Source organism: Misgurnus anguillicaudatus, chromosome 21 (assembly GCF_027580225.2).
Source record: "Misgurnus anguillicaudatus chromosome 21, ASM2758022v2, whole genome shotgun sequence".
Taxonomy (NCBI): Eukaryota; Metazoa; Chordata; class Actinopteri; order Cypriniformes; family Cobitidae; genus Misgurnus; species Misgurnus anguillicaudatus.
The window spans coordinates 494,478-514,260 of record NC_073357.2 but is presented as its reverse complement, the minus strand read 5'-3'; the positions used below and the strand labels follow the sequence as shown (position 1 = coordinate 514,260).

Sequence of the window (19,783 nt, the reverse complement as noted above, 5' to 3'; positions counted from 1 at the left end):
TAAAGTGTTACTGACTGGAGATTGGGATGTTTCAAACTGGAACGTGGTATTTATTGATAGTTTCATGTGTGGTCAGGCATTTAGGTCAACGCCCCTCTGGTGGGCAAGAGAGCGCTGCATGCTGTTGTCCGCGGGTTGAAAAGTGAGTAAACTCTGTAGTTTAGCCTAAATACTTGAATAGTTGTTGTGCAATAAAATAATGAGGAGACAATCTTGTGATGTGCTTCTAAAGAATGCCATCAGAGACAAAAACCCAGAAAAGAGGAATGTATGTGTGTCATAAATGTATGTGCTTCTGTCCCCAGTGAGGGGAAACATTGACAGTCATATTTACAGTGACCACTTCATCAAAGGTAACCTCACGTAAACACTGGATATATTAATCAGTGTATTTTAAACATAAATCTCTGCAACCAAGTACATTGATTAGTTCCACTAACTGCTAAAGTTAACTAAAGAGTTTTCATGTGTTTGCTTGCATGTATATTAGATCATTTAAGAGTATTAAAGTTGTGCTAAGACTGAACTTTATTACTTTTCATTAATGGTGGGGTGCATGATTTTTGAGAAACACTTGGGAAAAGGGAGTCGGGCCGGGTACCAAACACACTTGTAGCCAATCAGCAGTAAGGGGCGTTTCTACTAACCGACATCGTTGTCTGGGTTGTGTATGTGTGGGGCGGGTCTATCAACAGAAGGTCCAGATTCTATTGGGATAGGGGCGTTTTAGGTGATTTCAAATGTCAACATTGGCTTTCAGAGATCATGCACCCCACCTTTAATAGGATTTAATGTATTATAATATAATACAATACGATATAATATTAATATAATCCTGGTGGCAGTATAGACGTTTCATCGGACGCATGGATGTTGCCGCGGTTACGCGTCTGGCTCAAAGTTAACTTCCGGTCTGTGCTTGTTTATCGGTCAGGCTACTAAACTGACCTCTGGTACAAATACCTTGTGGAAAAACATGTTTTAGTTTCCTAAAGACAGCGAGTATGGATCACTGCTGTGTGGATTTGGCAGCCAAGAAAGAATTGAAGGATTTGTAGTTAACATTATTTACATTAATTTTACACAGTAAGGGGGCGTGCACACCAAAGCTTTTAAAAGCGGCTGAAAACTCCTGGAGGACGCCGAATGTCAGCTGTTTTTTAGCTGAGCGCCAGCTTTCTTCAGCTGAGTGCTTTAGTAGCTGTGATAATTCTGCTTTGTTTATCACATTGTATGATGTACAGGTTGGTAGCTGTGATACTTGTCCCGCCCCTCCTCCACTGTGATTGGACGGCTGTGTGAGAACTGACATTAACGAGCAGAGCTTTCACCCAAAGTTGAATCTTTTTCAACTTTCGGCGCTCAGTGCTGACCTCGAAAAAAACGCTGAGCTTTCATTGGAACAATTGAAAACATACGCCGGCCGCGGGCATAAAAGCTTTGGTGTGCACGCGCCCCCTAAGATTAGCTCAGTGTAAAGATTGATACGCTTTAGCTATGATGTGAACTAAGATAATTTACTGGTTGTTATCAGAAATAATCTACTCTAGAGAGACTTGTTATTGATTCTTTGTGGAAGTTTACCGGAAGTTACATTTGGTCCACTAAAGTCATTTGTGTATGTTGTTACTGCTGAAATTATCCATGACATAGATGTAAACATCACCAGAGTGGAGGTCTGACAGGAATCTGGCAGTTTTAGTGACTATAAAATATAGAATCAGGTGCTGTGTAGGGATCACTCGTAGTTTATATCTTATTTTTCTTCTGCTGAGAGGTGATTTAAAACATATATGTGGTGTAATGGCAATCCAAACTATTTTCTGTTATTCACCATTTACACAAGGGTGTTGCAAAAAAAAGACTTTTCTTGTTGTCAAAATACAAATGATGAAAAAAAAGACTTTTGTCAAGTTCCAAAATGATAAATAGTAATTTCCACGGTCAAAAGACTGTCTGCTTCTACTTCATAACTATTCTGCCTACACAACTCTCAAAGTCACATGGCACATATAAATGTATTTAAATATTTAAGCATAATATCCTTAACATAAAGCAAGATAATACAAATCTTTAATGTATAGTTATGGCTTGAAAATTCTTTCTTGACCTCCAAACCCCCTGGTAGGCTACAGTAGGTCACATGACTGAAAAAACAATGGTAAAGAATGGGCAGCTTTTATTTTTTCATTTTGTACCTAATAATTACCTTACTACATTACTGTGAAGGCCTGATTACAGATCAGTCAGAGCGCGTAATAACACCATAGCGTCCATAGGTTACCATAGCAACACCGCGCTCCAGCGAGTGATGTCACATTTACTTTTCTGTCACTTACAACACGAATCATTTCACTTTTAAACACTTCAATATTAACTTCTATAATACTTTATGAAGTAGTTTGTCAGCTGTGCTTTAGAAAGATCACTTGCCTCTGCACGTGAACCCACAACAAGAACGACTAAATCTGTTCTTTATAAAGTTAAATTAGTTTTGTATTAATTTAAGTCTATTTACTTTGATAAAAGAACTTCCTTAAAGTGTTACCGAGGCTCGTGTGTCTTTAAAGCGCTGGGACTCGGTGCGGGCGGGTGACGTCACTGCTCTCTCCGTCCCTCTTCGGTGCTGCTCGAGCCCGAGCGCGCAGTCCCGGCCGCACGCGCCTCCCGGACGCCACGCGCTCTCCGCTTTGCTCCCGTGCGCTCCGCGATGATCCGCACAGACCCGCCGCGCGTCGCACGCGTTCACAGCTCGTGAGGAGATCATGTGTGTTTGAGAAGCCGCGCGACGAGACCGAGACGCGGGGGAGAAACGCGAGAGCCCCTTTTGGATTATCACTGGATGTTACTAAAGTCTCTTATCAACTCACTGCTCGTAAAATAATAATGATGATGATGAAGAAGATGATGATGATGATGAGCAGGTAAGACTTTTATCATCACATCAGAACAAGTGTGGGACAGCACAACTATATATAGACAGTACTATATGAATTTAGGTGAAAGTGTGTGAGGACAGGTCAGGAGTATAGAAGACTGAGTCGTGTGTGTGTGAGATTGTGTGTGTGTACCAGCATTCAAACATATAGGCATTTAAATATATAGGTATATTTAAATGATGGTTCAGAGGGTTTTTTTGTGCTTTACATTGAGAGATTATAATTGGGTAGTAAATATGAGCACATATGAATTTATGAGGGTTTACAACCGTGTGTGTATGAAAATATATGGCAATTCAGGATTGTGTGTGATATATAGTTGGAGGAGTCTGATGTCACATATATGACTGATGGGTCTGATCATTTTGGTTGATAATATGGAGTGATTTGTGAGTATATAAGAGTTTGTGTGAGTTGATAAAACCTCGTCTTGCTACTGGATTACACAAACATCATATTTTTCATGTCATATTATTGAAAAGCGTTTGTTGTAGATTGAACTCCGTCCCTTTTGTGTCGCTGATCTTGATAGTTTTTTATTTTATTTTATATTCTTCACGTGAACTAAAGCATCATTCAAGCAGTAAGTTGTGTGTGAATTCTGCGTTTGTTTTGTCAAGATATTCAGATCTTTATTTGGTTTTATAAAAGCCTTTCTTTATGGTGTATTTTAATTCAGGCTTATGAATGTCTAAAAGATTTGTTTTAGATTTTAGGTTATTCTCAAATAATATCATGGGTATTGTACGTAAAAAAAAAGGAAATGGAAAATGAACACAAGGCAGACTTTAAATGTATAGATCTAATTTGATCTGACATGTTTTGGGTGTCTGCGTGTGTTTTGTGATGGGTTGGTGCTCGTGTGCAGCCGCTAGGGGCCCCTGATGTCCCCGCATGAGCCACTGAATTCAGCATGAATCTCATCAGGAGCCAGTCAGTGCTGCTCGATGTCTAGGAAAGGGTTAATAGTGTACGATAAAAACACAGATAAAGTCAGTGAGGTGATGAAAATGAGCCTGAAGTGTGTGCGTGTGTGTGTGCGCGTGTGTTGCAGTCGATCAGCACTTACACTCCATTGGTTCCAGATATCTTTGTGTTGCTAATGTGTGTGTGTGTGTGTGCTTCATACACACATGCCCAAGCAATCAGTGCTTGCCACTGCAGTCCGACATCCCACAATTAACGCCGTGGAAACGCCTTCGATTTCCAATTTTGCTGCAACAACCGGACGAAAAACGTTTGCGACTGAAGACAAAATAATTTGCTGTTTGTAGCAGAGTTTGTGCTCACGGTCGCAGACGTGTTGTGAACGTCGGGCTGAGGGTTTCGGCGTGGATGTGACGCCCGAGCACCGCATATTTGGGTGAAATGCGATCCAGTCATACCCCTGCCACTCACACACAGACACACACACACACACACACACACACAGACACACACACACACATATGCGGTTAAACGGCTGCTGTGTGTGAGTTGAGGGGCCGTCTGCCTCTGTGGTATTGAAATGAGAAAGCATTTGCTTGAGGATTTCTGAAGGTAAATCTCAACTCGAAGACTAATTTCTTCCAGAGGTCAGATTTGTCGGATTCTTTGCGTGTTTGTTCAGGATGCCGGTCTTTCGTTCATGTTATATTATTTCCCACAGACTTTCCATGACCTCTGCGGGAATACCGAATCTGGCTTAGACGAAGGAAATATTCCTCAGCCGTGTCGATACAGTTGTCGAGCGCTCGATTCCCAACATGAAGGGAAAATAGAAGAGGGGCGGAAGTACAGGGGGGAAAAAGAGAAATATTTTCAGAAGTCTATGACTGAATCCTCAGGAATGTCAAGGTTTAGAGGGAAAATTCCACATGAGAGACCCGAGACAAAGACAGAGAGAAATCTATAAAAAAGGCTGCAATTACAGGGCGCCAACTTATTTGAAAAACAAATCTTGAAAGAAACGGGGTGCCAAAGGTTCTGGAAATAATCGTGGCAGGAACAGTCTGCTTATCTGAACCACCGCTGACCTCAGATCAGCTCAAGTCTCGCATTTAAACCCTGAAAGAAGTCAGATTTGTGTGATGGTAAAGGAGAAACTTCAGATAAAGACATCAGGAGAAAGAAAGAAGAGTGACTGGAGAAGGTTATGGCTCCTATAAATCCGGTTTATTGGTAAGAGAGTCGATATAAAGTGATTTTGTCGAGCTCAATGAAGACGTAAAGACGCTCCGTCTCCGATCTGAACCCTCGCTGCTGAATGCAGTTTCTTTCCGAGGCGGTGTCGTAACACATGAAGCGGTCGGTCAGCTCTTCATCCGCCGCAGTGTTTCCATGTTACTGATCTGATCTGATAGTGTCATAAGATCCAGTGGGGAAAATTATCACTTCCTTCTTGGTTCAAATTGTTTTTATTTGATATTTTTCAGGATAGGATGAAATCTATATGTATTTAAAATGATGGTGCTTTTCCGTTTGATGGATACGGCCTGGTATGGCGCGGTACGTCTCACTTTTGGGGTGGGGTTTCCACTGTCTACAGCCCTCTAGTACCTGATAGGTTTTTAGGACCACCTCGGTTGAGGTTCCAAGAGAGTCGTACTGATACTAAAACATTACGTGTTGGTCAGAGAAAATCGTTACTACCATCATCATTGCTAAATGCCAGATTAGCTTCCCCTCGTGGATTAGTTTACTCTGTCGAGTAAACCAAGTGATGTCATCATCTGTGCTTTGTTGTACGAGTCCTCTTTTAGCGGTGAAAACATCCACATGCGAGAATCAAGAACACCATTCCATCAACATACTCCGTCGCTCCAGTGTTGAGCATTTCTCTGTATTGCGTTTGCATTTACGATGATGTCATGCAGTAGAGGCGGAGCCACTGTAACGATAAGTCTTTAATCCCACCCACTGTGAAGCGGCACTGTAAAAGTAAAGCGATGCGAGTCGTGTGGTGCCGAGCCGTGTTGAACCACACAAGTGAAAAGTGACTTCAGACAGATGAATGCAGCTGTTATTGTAGGCACTGTTAGGAATGAAGAAATGACAGCAATGAATAAAGAAATAAAAACACATGAAGACAAGATGATTAAAATATATTTAAAGATTTGATCTTCTAAATCATACGACTCTTACTGTTATATTTGTCTTATTACTAGAGCTGGACAGAATTAGCCAAAACAATTTCTGCTAGCATTGTTTTATTATTATTATTATTATTATGTTGTCTAAATTTTGGCGGTCCTTTCTGTCTTTTAGTAATAGTCGTTCACATTAGAAACAGTGATTTGGTTCTCCAGAACTGTGAGAGTCAAAGCTGATGTGAATCCTAGAGCAGTTCAATTCAACACTGTGACCCTCTGATACAACACACACACACACACACACACACACACACACACACACACACACACACACACAATGATTAATGTTTCTCATGGGAATCAGGGTTCTCAGTGTGAAATGAAGAATGAGATCCATTAACAGGCACATATGACCACACTTATACACGCATGAACAGCACACATACACATACACACATACATCTGACTCAAGAGACTTCACTTAAAACACACAAATCACACTGACACACACCTGCACTTATCTATGTGTGTGTGTGTGTGTTTCTGTAAGATTTTAGCACACACACACATACACACAATTTTCTTGTAATCTCTCTGGCTGTGTATGTATTTGATGGATTATTGAGGATACAGGAACTCTAATCCAGACAACACATCAAACCACACAAAAGCATACACATATAAACCTGAGCACCATAATAATAATAATAATAATAATAATAATAATAATAATAATAGTAATAATAGTAATAATATAAAAAAATTACAGACAGAACAACATAAGAGTAGATAAAGATAAGAATATTAAATTAGTCATTTGATCTTTATCAAATTAAATCAGAGTAGTCACCCTATTTAACTAACACTTTGATAATTATTCATAGAAAAACAATAGAGCTAAATATTCTCATTATGTATATATATATATATAAAGTTGTGGGAGACTCATTTGCAATGCATGATGGGAATGCAGGCTTTATTTCTGGAACACTCTGCTGGAAGCAGATAATACGAGCGCTTATATTTATTCCACTCTTCAGTCTTTTAGTTTCTCTTCTCCAGCTTTACTGAAATATGTTTTAACGCTGCATTAATAATTCTTCAGTGCTAATCTTATTTAATGAATTACTCATTCCAGAAGGTCTTTTAGACAAACAATCATAACTGATTAATTTATAAACACTTCATGTGCATTATTTCCATTATAATGATTATATTATAGATTTATTAGTGTTATGAAGTGAAATGTTTGACACTAGCAGAAATATTTCCTATAGAGATTTACAGACATGAAGCCTAACAGTCAGCTCAGAAATAAATTACCAGACTACAGACTTATGATTAAAAGAGATAAAGCATCTGAAAAAAAAAGATAAAGATGAAGGAAAGTGTATTCAAAGTCTTTACTGAGGGAATAAATGATTCTTTGAAATAGTGCAAACGACATAATCAAATAAAACATGATGGATTTCAAGGAAAGAAACAGAATATATTTATGATAGAAGTTATACTAGACAACTCCACAACATGTCAGTCTTTATTTCCTTTAGTAGTTGGAGTGTATATGAAGATTGACTTGTTTTTGCTGCTTATCTCTGATTGGCTGGATTATGTGTAGTGCGGTAATCCCACAGGATCATGGGTAGTGCAGTTTATCATCAGGAATCACACTTTAAAACTTCAGGATGTTCATGTAATCCATTAACTTCATCATGAACTATTGATTAAAATAAAAAAAATCATTTACTTAATCTCAAGCTGTTTCAAGCCTGTATTCATTTCTTTGTTCTGCTAAACACGTTTCCCACATATTAGACTAGTCCTAGACTAAAATAAATGTAAGAGCTGTCCAAACTAAAAACAACTAGTCATATCTTAAAATACATCAGTGCCCTTTGTTTTGCCTAAAAATGTTCACAAGTATAGATTTGTAAGGTAATAAAAAGAACTATCAGATATTAGTTTGACTTGCATAAAGCATTTTTCTGTAATATTTCTCCAGATTAAATGAGCGTGTGTGTAAATGTGTCAGATGAACTCAATGTTTCTTCGTTTAGGAGAAGTTGTTTTATTTCCAGCGTGTTGAGTGGCGGTAACGCAGTGATTCAGACAGGAATGAGAGAATGTAATATCTGGCCTGTAATCCGTGACCGGAACGCGTCCCTGTGGAGTCATTCCGCAAACAGATGGAATGGCCTGCAGGAATATTCCAGAAATGTCCAGCATTCCAGAGGGTGTCAATTCATCACGACACACACATTTCAGTGTTTCTAGATTAGATTGTTATTTTCTTAATGAAAGAGACTTTAAATTATTTCACTTTGATTTGCTTTGTATATGTTTCCAATGAATTAAAATGAATCTTCACAACAGTAGTGTATACTTTTAAAATGTTAGCAGATCCTGGGAGAGGATTTTTGTAATAAATCAGAGATGATATATAATGCAAACAAAATCTAAAGCTAAAAATCAGAAGCTAAGAAAAGCAATATCTGAGAGGTGAGATGAGACATGACTGAGTTTTTTTAAATCCTCTTGTGTAAATGGAAACATTGCTAGATTTCACGTTAGTCAGTTTTCATCATTGTCATTGAGACGTCATATCATTTTCACTGCTATTAAAACACAAGTCTGATACTGCCGAGATCATCATTTCATGTCGCTGCATGGTTTGTTTCTCTTTTGCAGTAATACAGCATCAAGGGTGGGCATTTGCGTATGGCACTCACCATGTCCTGGCATCTAAACAAAACGGCAGAAAGAAAAGATGATGCTCATTAAAAATCATTTGATATATTTTTATTAGAAGAGATGTGAAGATTACGTGATGATTTATAATAGTGGGATTCCCCCTGCAGGAGGTGTTGTGATGAGCGCTGCTCTTATGATCCTGATTGGATCTCACTTTAGGATTGCGGGTAGTGTCGTTCTTTACCTGTTTTTGCTACTTCAGTCATTTTTGTGTAATTGTCTCACGGTTCTTCTCAGTCACGCTCGAGCCAGATACAGCACATTATTGTTAACTTGTAATACAAGTTATAATGAAGATTAATTAAAAATCATCTTTGCATCTTTTGTAAAATGATGGCCAGTTCTGCAATTACAAACTACACAATGACAAAAGCCATGACTTGTTTTCATATGTGGCTTCTATTATATAGCAAACAGCAATTTGTTACAATGCTGAAATGTTTTGTGTTGATCATAATAATAGTACAGTTTTAGTAGATCTGTTGCAGTTTGTGTTGTTGTTATCCATGTGTATTTCTGTCAGTTCTTTTAGTATGGTAGATTTTGTACAAGAAAGTAGATTTTTTGGCACATTTTTGTTTAAAGGTGCCAAAGAATGCATGTTAATAATCTGTTAAATTGTTCTACACAGAAGGTTTGTGGTTTATTAAGTGCAAAAAATACAGAGCGGAGCAGACACTGACAATGCGCTGACATACAGGAGACACCAGGGCACTTTTTGGTAACTTTTGAGATTAAACATATTAAACAAAGTCTCACCTTTCAAATCATCTCTTCCTTCTATTTAATTTATAAAATCAAATAAACATGAACGACCATAAGATGTTTTAACCGCGGAAAGGCTCCGCCCCGCTTTTCAAGTTCAAATCCTCCCATGTTAATCTACTTACTCTCCTGAAAGCACATTCACTGCTAGTTGTCTTGCTGTTAATTTTAAATAAATGTAGAGCAAGTAGCTAATCAGTGTCTAGTTTATTCAAATGCTGGTTCACATCGCAAGCATGAGCACTGAGCAGCGCGTATGCGGAGAGCGTTTGCTGCGCGTGGCCATTGTGCTTTTACATGCATATGGCGCAGTTTAATAACAGTATAACAATCTCAAGTTCACATTACTTTATTTTACATGCATTTGTGAGCAAAACCTCTTCAAGACGCTTTTTAATCCACATTGTTTTCGTGCTGTTCTGGTCCGTGTAATGACAGATATAGATTATAGACATTAAAAGCCCATGGCACAAATCTGTTTCTCTGAAGATTATTAGGATAATGATAGATGGCCAGAGAGTGACAGCGCAGTCTTCTGGCAACAGTGTGTTTTTTAAATATTTAATTGCTTTCTGTTAAATTTCTCAAAGTCATTACTGTTTAAAACACACTTGGCATCACATTCATGATTTTATGGAAAAATGACACTTTCGCGTCAATCCACGAGCATTTAAACAAGAACCCCCCCCCCCCCCCAGACGGTTATGTGACGAACCGTCACATTTGACTCACTTCATAACCGTCATCACCAATTCTGAAACCGGCACAGCCCTACATATAGCATTAACTAGCATATAACATGAACTAGCATATAGCGCTAACTCAGCAGTTACAGCTTAGTTTTTTATTATTGTAACAACATTGTACTTAATTTAATGTTGTGGGTGTATATCTCGTCTGTAACGTCACAGTTGGTGTTATGTTGAGATTGGTCTGGTTCCCAGCGCTCTTTAGCATTCATGAAGTTTACATAAGAAGGAGAAAACAATCATGTTTGAGTCTCATGATATGTCATTACCATGTAAACAACTCTTATTATTCATCTATGCCTATAAATACAGTTTTATATTCTACAGCACCTTTAAATATTATTTGGTTTTATGGTTCAGTTATTTGGGAATGTCATATGGGCAGAGAAAATGATATGTCATACCCGTGAAACACTGCTACTGGTGTACATCATTAGAATCAATGTATCAAATGTCAGTGTAAAAATATAAAAAACTCCCCTGCATCTCTCTCTCTCTCTCTCTCTCTCTGTCTGTCTGTGTTTTCTGTCTGTCTGTCTCTCTACTATGAGCTGTGCCATCTGTATGAGCAGCATCTTGACACCAACACTAGATTGACACCACAGCAGATTGTGTCAGATTCTCTTCCCCTTGAGGAGAACACACACACACACACACACACACACACACACACACACACACTCACACACACATGCGCACGCTCGCACTGGGACATTTGCATGGAGAATCGAGAGAGCATTACCCACAATTCCCTGCAGTATTTCTTTCTTCTCTACACGCTTTCTATTATTAAATGACTGAGGGGCTCTCTTTATTATCTCAGTTGTTTCTTTTAAACACAACTTGTCTTCTGGTGTTTTTTCTGAGGAAAAGTCCCTATGATCTTCTGTTTATCTCCTCTGGTTTCAGATCAGATGATATGAGCACATTCATTGAATAGTTTTCTAGGTTTATCAGAAGAGATGTGATGACATGTGTCTTGGCGAGACACATGGCTGTCACACCTGCTCATGAGTTGTGTCTGCTGTGAGCACTTGTGTGTGTTGAGACGTTCTCAGATTTCCTCATGTCACTGAACACGTCTGAATGTTACAGCACCGTTTACACCCAAAATATCCCTGAACTTGAATCACAAGCACAGACATGAGCTGAACTTGTGTTGATGATGTATGTTCCATATTCATGGATTGGATATCTTCTGTGTGCGTTACATTATTATGGGCTATTCTTGTTTAAAAACTATGGGTTGATTTTCTGGGTTCATCTAAACCAGGGGTTGGACTGTATTGTACCCAAGCCAAGTGGTTTTAATTTCTTAAATGATTTTATCATCTGAGAGAAGGTATTACTTTATTAATCTAATATTTAATAAATGATTGTTTGAATAGATAACACGGGACATAATACTAATACTGTGTGTTTGGAGGTTAGCCTGTTGGTTTTATTTGACTGTATTGAAGGCTTTGTTGCTGTTTTCGTGTGTTGGTGTGTTTACAGTCAGTGAATCTGATCTGATCAGTTAAAATGATTTTTGAATTGAATCATTCTGTAGTGTTTTATCATGGATGCGCACACAGATTGACTGATTAATGAATGAACAAACAAATCAACAAATGAATAAATGAATCAGTGTGTAATGCAGAAGGTGTGTGTTCAAGGATCAATTTACAGCTTTACAGAAAATACGAGAAAGTCCCACACAGCAGAACTCAATAACAGAGATGTTTGTGTGAGATTTGTGCCTGATCAATTTGAATAAGCGCTCAAGCTGTAATGTAACTCAGTTACTGATAAACAATGACATACTGTGATTTTTAATCCATATGAACAAAAGCCTGTCAAGTTAATACACTTTAAGTTAAATATAATAAAATTAAAACTACAAACTAGTTTGCAACACTGACAGCTCTTTAACTCATGCCTTATCTAATATATAAATAGAAATATAGAAATATATAAATGTTAGATGTCAACAATAGTCAGCTCTGAACATATAAACAGCACACAAAAAATCACTGAAAAAAAGATGTGTTGTGTGTGTGTGTGTGTGTGTGTGTGTGTGTGTGTGTGTGTGTGTGTGTGTTGTGTGTGTGTTGTGCTGTTGGACACTCGTTCATGACCCTGAACATTGAACACACACACAGAGAGAGAATGTTGTCAGGCACCTCAGCTGAAGAGCACCTCAGTTGCAACCTGACAATTGTGAGACTTGAACCGGCAACTCTTGGGTTACAGTCCCGACTCTCTAACCATTAGGTCACAAACAATAGAAAGGAAAATAAAAGGCAATGCTAGCATCTGTTTAAACACTAGGAAAAAACTATGTAGTTTTCAGCATCTTAAGTCTACATCATGTTGACATCACATGGCATGACGTGGTGATGTATTGTAGTACATCATTGTTGTGTTGGTTGCCCTATAATTTTTCATGAGGCGGTGCGTTCTTAACCAATGAGAAGACACATCGCAAGATCACATAGTAGTTAAGAGAGGCGTTTATGGCTTGCAAGTGTTTTTGTGCTGTGTGACTTTGTGGTGTAAGTACACTGCATGATTTCATGGCGTAAAAGTGTAAGTACGCTGTAGGGCTGCACGATAAATCGCATGCGATACCACGCGCATCACGTCAGTAATGCCGGTTCCTTGATTAGTATTAAATCGCCATCAGCTGTTTTCAGATGGCGCGACATTAACTGCTCAGAGCCGTAGTTCCCTGACAATTTGGGCCATATCGCAGGCGATACGTCCGCGATAATTAATGCGAAATTGCCCCGATTGTCAGGGAACTACGGCTCTGTGCAGTTAAAGCTGCTCCATCTGAAAACAGCTGATGGCGATTTAATACTAATCAAGGAACCGGCATTACTGACGTGATGCGCGTGACAAACACATGCGATTTATCGTGCAGCCCTAGTACGCTGCATGATTTTGTGTTGTAAGTATGATGCGTGATTTTGCAATGTAAGAGTATAAGTACGCTGCGTGATTTTGCGGCATAAGAGTGTAAGTACACTGTATGATTTTGTGGTGTAAGAGTGTAAGTACGCTGCATGATGTTGTGTTGTAAGTATGATGCCTGATTTTGCGACATAAGAGTGTAATTACGCTGCATGATTTTGTGGCGTAAGATTGTAAGTACGCTGCATGATTTTGTGGTGTAAGAGTGTAAGTACTAGGGATGCACCGAAATGAAAATTCTTGTCCGAAACCGGAAAAGAGGAAACCAAGGCCGAAAAACCGAAACACCGAAATAAATTATTATGCCAATTATTAGTACAAATGCATTTATGGCTATCACTGCGTACTAACTTTACTAGGGGTGTGTGACGGATTACAAAACTCACGGTTCGGATCACGTTACAGTTTTTAAAAAAGAACAAAGTTGTACATTAATAAGGGCTAACATTAGCATTAGTTACAGAAATCAAATTAAATTAGTCATAACACTGTCTTTGTATAAATTAAATATATTATTATTTTTAGAGCTACAGAAGTGATTTTCTCTTTGTCTTGGGTTGTTTGGTTAACATTAATGACACAGACTAGGTTAATTGAGGTTACTGTCTCTTTAAGACCAAATAAGCAGAGACTGGTTTCTGACTGTAATCTATACATGCACTTAAGACATAAACAAATGTTTTTATTTTAAAAAGAAAACTGTGGAGATAATTTTGTTTATATGTGTCCTGTCAATAATAGAAAGATTTTACGTTTGCTTGTTTGCGTCTCACTCGTGTGTGTGCACTATTGAGGGCACTTAAGCGCGTGCGCACACAGAGACCGAGGGCGAATACCAAACAGCACAGCATAAAAACGTTACATTGTTTTTCATTGCTTTATTCAGCAAATGTATGTTAATGGACTACAGTATGAGACACATTTGCGCGACTCTCTCTTAAGTTTGCGCTACGAAGACTCTTAAGTTAAACCTTAACTACAGGTTTACCTTTTCTAGGCGTGTTTCCCGAACTGTACCTTAGCGGGTTTCTTAAGGTATACTTTCTTACGTACGACGTTACCAGGTGCTGTCCATGGCGATGGTGCTTAGGTTGATATCGATTGCTCGACAATCAATTGTTCACTTTATGTACTTCGCTGCGTTATGAGAGAGCGGTGTTATTTATTAAAGAAACATTTCAGAAATAGTTCAAGTTACATTTATTAGGAATATCTGGTAAAAAAAATTCAAATTGCAAACAACTAAATATAAACCTTGTATATTTTATTTTATATCGAACCCATGCAAAACTCACAACTTCATGTCCAAAAGTATCATGCATAAACTGCTCCAATGCATCCATTATTCCTTCACTTTAAAGGATAATTGATATTAGGGGTTCCCAATAAATGCGTTGCACAGGGAAATAAGGTGGGTCGTGCAAGTCACCTGGCTTGGCATTACACTTAAAATATATAAAAACAAATTGTTGTTCATTAGTTCACGCGTTTATGTGCTTGGACACTGCGCAAGCAGCGCGTTTACAATGCGGATAATGCTTAATGTACGCATTTCTGGAGCCGCGCCTGTCTGTTTACCTTAAACATAACATAAAAAAATATATATATTATAATGTATAAATATATATTATGATTGTTTTAGGTTTTAGCTTTGATTAGTTTTAATGTGGAAAATTTGTTGACCTTATAAGCAATAATCAAGTGGAGCATTTTCTTTTGAGTGTTTATAGAGAATATGGCATGCAGCTGCCTCAAACTTAGAAAACATTAAAAAACTTCGATGCAAAGTCGACTTAACATCAATAATAATATTTAGGAAAATCAACAATTATGATTTCGTTATGAATGTGCTCCCGTGGTCTGCGATTTTACTTGATTTTTTTTTTGCAGCAAAATAGCCGGTAAACTAAAGATTTAACGGATTTGAAATGCACAAATGAACTAGTAAGATTCGCTGTGTAGCTGCCTGCCATAGTTTCACCAACTCCTCCACCCAAACTCTTTTTTTAATAGTTTCTTAAGCCTGTAATAATAGTTCGAAGCTGATGTTCCTTTGGAAAAAAATATTAAAAAATCTAACAACCATCAGCGTAATAATTTAGCACGGAGTGTACTTCAACTTTTTTTTTTTTTTTTACAAATATTTAGTTATATAGACTGCAATCCACACAAGCTTTTATCAAAGTGATGGCCCCTAGCGGAGTCAAGTGGGATAAGGTATAGCTAAGAGTGCTCCAGACCAACCTTCCGAACGAACGACTTACAGAAGTGATGCGTAACTAAGAACGTTTCGGGAAACACGTATTAACGATAAGAGACAGCTTAAGGTACAACTTAAGAACGACGTAGAGCTAAGAAGGTTTCGGGGAACGCAGCCCTGATCTTTGAGTCTGGACCGGACACATTCAACCGCGTGTGCCTCTGTGCGTACAGAAAAATGCTCACTTAAGTGCCTTTTTGGGGTTAAATACATGCACACCGCAGACATGTTGCTTCAGACAAGCACGTGCAGGTCGCGGTTTCTGTTTACGTCATCACAACATTTCGGCCGTATTGTTCCGGTGATAAAAGTCTTATCGGCCGAAAATTTTCGGTGGCCGAATATTCGGTGCATCCCTAGTAAGATTTTTATGGTGTAAGGGTGTAAGTATGCTGCATGAATTTTTTCTGTAATACCGCTGTTACTATTCTTAATAAATCTTACTTTTCATACATTTGTGTATATTTTTGTTCTTTTTGTAGTTTGAAAGCACCATCAGTTTCTATATAAGGTGTATTTATTGTCAGTTGACAGAATTCACATTTCTATGGATCAACCACATGTCTGTTTGTGTTTAGTGAGTTTGGAGTAAATCTTGTATTTATTTTCTAGAGACTTTGACCACTTTCATCTGTTTGTTTAGATAAACTGATTAATGAGTTGAGTATTAATGCTCTGTTTTTCTCTCAACTCTCACATTTACATAAAAATGAGAAACACCATGGGAGAGAATGAACACTGGATCTCACCCAACAGCCAATCAGATGCCAGTGTCTTTTCCGCCCTTACTTAAATGGCAAACACTGATGAGGGAAATATTAAGTAGTCATGAAAACACTCACACACTGTGGTTGGTCAGAGGTCATTTGCTTCTGTGAATCCTAACTGGGTTAACTGGGTTTGTTCATTATTTAATGAAGTGAAGAGTCATACATGTAACTATCTGTTTTAAAAACAGCAGAAAATTCAATTCATTTTTATTAATATAGCGCATTTCACAATTGTTTAAATGTTTTAACATTACAGAAAACAGTCATGTTTTACATTAATAGATGCAGGAAAAAACAGACAAATCATAAAACATAAGCAGCAGAATACAGCGGTTAAGATTAACCATACTAGCGAGCGTAGTAAAAATGTAGCTTATGTAAGAGGGTGCTAAGTTAAGGCAATGTCAGCACACTCCTCAGGGGAGTTCCTCTCAATTGTGTACAAATAAAAATAAAACAAAGTATGTAGTGCAAAATTAAAAGTAGAATAGCAAGTTATAAATATAATAAAGAATAAGAACAAAAAGCTAAAGACAAAGTAAAAAAATGGAATAGAGCAGTAATATACATGAAGTATGTGCATATAATGAGGTCAGGTCAGATTTTTTCTTATATTATGATATTGTGCTGCTAACACACAGCAGTTCTTGTGTTCTCCTAACAGAAAGATCAGTTTCTCATTGTTTGAAAGGCGTTTAATGTTTTGCTTATGTAGTTTATTTTTGTGTAGCAGATTGTCTGTATACATGTGTACTGAAAGTGCAGCTCTGTCTGGATTTGGTCCGTCATGTTTTTCTGTGTCTGTCCGTCTCTATAGTGAGTTTGAGTCTATTGAGTCTGGATCTGATCATCGAGATGGATCTCAGTGTTTTATTTGTCACTGTTTACAGATAGATTGCCATTCTATAATCTCTCTTTAACATTGCATTTTACTTTAGTGACGTAATAATCACTGAGTCTTTACATGGTCAAGTCTGTCTGTCTGTCTGTCTGTCTGTCTGTGTCTGTGTCTCTGTCTGTCTGTCTGTGTCTCTGTCTGTCTGTCTGTGTCTCTGTCTGCGTCTCTGTCTGTCTGTCCGTGTCTCTTTCTGTCTGTGTCTCTGTCTGTCTGTCTGTTTGTGTCTTTGTCTGTGTGTCTCTGTCTGTCTGTGTCTCTGTCTGTCTGTCTGTCTGTCTGTCTGTCTGTATGTGTCTCTGTCTGTCTGTGTCTCTGTCTTTCTGTGTCTCTGTCTGTCTGACTGTCTGTCTGTATGTGTCTCTGTCTGTCTGTGTCTCTCTCTGTCTGTCTGTCCGTGTCTCTTTCTGTGTGTCTGTCTGTGTGTGTGTGTGTGTGTGTGTGTGTCTGTCTGTCTCTCTGTCTGTCTGTCTGTCTGTCTGTCTGTGTCTTTGTCTGTGTGTCTGTGTCTCTGTCTGTCTGTGTGTCTGTATTTCTGTCTGTCTGTCTGTCTGTGTCTCTGTCTGTGTATTTGTCTGTGTCTCTGTCTGTCTGTGTCTCTGTCTGTGTATTTGTCTGTATTTCTGTGTGTCTGTGTGTGTGTCTGTCTGTGTCTGTGTCTGTCTGTCTGTGTCTCTGTCTGTGTGTCTGTCTGTCTGTCTGTATCTTTGTCTGTGTGTCTGTGTCTCTGTCTGTCTGTGTCTCTGTCTCTGTCTGTCTGTCTGTATGTGTCTTTGTCTGTGTGTCTGTGTCTCTGTCTGTCTGTGTCTCTGTCTCTGTGTCTGTATTTCTGTCTGTCTGTGTCTGTGTGTCTGTGTCTTTGTCTGTCTGTCTGTGTCTCTGTCTGTGTGTCTGTCTGTCTGTCTGTATCTTTGTCTGTGTGTCTGTGTCTCTGTCTGTCTGTGTCTCTGTCTCTGTCTGTCTGTGTGTCTGTGTCTCTGTCTCTGTGTCTGTATTTCTGTCTGTCTGTGTCTTTGTCTGTGTGTCTGTGTCTCTGTCTGTCTGTGTCTCTGTCTGTCTGTCTGTCTGTTTGTCTGTATTTCGTGTATGTCTGTCCATCCGTCCGTCCATCTCTATGTTGAGGTTGTGATCACTGAGTCTGATGGTACATGGTGAGGTCGGTCTGTCTGTCTGTCTGAGTTTGGAGTTTAGTTAAGCATGTTTTGTGTTGTAAGAGCAGTTGACTGAGTTGAACTCCTGATAGTTTAAAGCTTTGTTTGTTTAGATGAGGCTCTTTTCTGTGTTTTAATTATTACTGAGTACAATCCTTACTCTGCTCTGTGGGCGTTGTTTGGGTTTTTTCTTTTAAATATTTTTATATAATTTAGTTTGTATTGTTTGTCTCATTCAGTGATCTTTTGGTTTATGACTGACCAGACCTCACATCTACAGTGTGTCATTGACTTTATAATCATTTGAATTATTTTTAAGCAGATTCCAGTTCAGATGTCAATTCTAAAAAATTTCCTTAACAGAGTAAAAATCTCTTTCTCTCTGTGTGTGTGTGTGTGTGTGTGTGTGTGTGTGTGTTTCGGCTGTTTCACAATGATGCTTATTTAGGTCACAGACCTCATCGACTGATCCAGCACTGATGCCCTGTGTGTGTGCATGTGTGTTTGTCTCTGTGTGTCTGCACACACACGCACTACACACACAGGTCCACACACACACACACACAACACACACACACATAGGAGTATTGGGGGACAGGTGCCTTACTTAGCAACCTCTTGTCTGTGAGACTCAAACCAAGAACCAACAGGTTACAAGCCTGACTCTCTAACCTTTAACCTTAAGGCTACAACTGCCTCTTTATGGCTAAAATTCTCATGGATTGATTCTGAAAAGTCACAAATGTATCATAAAGCACATAAATGTGGTCTGCTGTGCTTTTGATGGCCACTTTCAGAGATTCTTGTCTCTACAGCTGCTAGTGCATGAAGATAATGTGTTCAACTTACTCATGACAGAAGATATGATCATACAGCAGTGACACAGTTGAGGTTTTTTGGGTGATTAAAAAGAGTTGGTGGATTTTTTTCATCATAATATGGTGACTGTGTACGATCAGGCCCGGACTAACCGTCGAGAGGATTCCTGGTGGCCTGGTGACTGATTTGGCCTGCTGCCACACAGACTTTTTTATAATTATTTTTATTTTATATTATTCCCCACCCATTGTACTAAAGTCATCATTTCTGATTTACATCCTCTCTGTGCCTCCACCAAAGCGATTAAACAGACATGCAAGGATGGAGAGAAAGAGAAAGAGCATCATGCAAAATAAAGCACTTTATCAAGAAGCAGCGAAATATTGCAATATTTCTGTTGTTGTTTTTTCTTTGCAAGTATTGAACTGGAAGGAAATATTAGCAGCAGCCCCTAAAAGACATTAATAGTACTTGTTGTAAAGTTAGATGAGCAGTTTAGCAGACGAATACTCCGATTATTTCAGGAATAAAGCATGGAGACAGACGCTATAGTGCAAACATTAACAAATATGACTCATAAAAATGCAATAACATTTTAATATGATTTTTCTAAAAACATTGTGTCATGATGTAGTCATCATTGTACTCAAGTTTA

The 19,783-nt window shown here is 38.5% G+C and overlaps 1 protein-coding gene across 40 annotated transcripts in view; it reads left to right on the top strand.

The window, feature by feature from the left end:
• Positions 1–2,634: 2,634 nt before the first annotated feature.
• Positions 2,635–19,783, top strand: part of ptprda (protein tyrosine phosphatase receptor type Da) — a 108,559-nt gene continuing 91,410 nt past the window's right edge. For 28 of the 40 annotated variants that reach the window (XM_073859132.1, XM_073859136.1, XM_073859148.1 and 25 more), the window contains exon 1: positions 2,635–2,924. The gene's annotated coding sequence lies outside the window, so the exon portion shown is untranslated. The remainder of the gene's footprint in view (positions 2,925–19,783) is intronic. The other 12 variants (XM_073859147.1, XM_073859152.1, XM_073859146.1 and 9 more) reach the window with 1 other exon arrangement.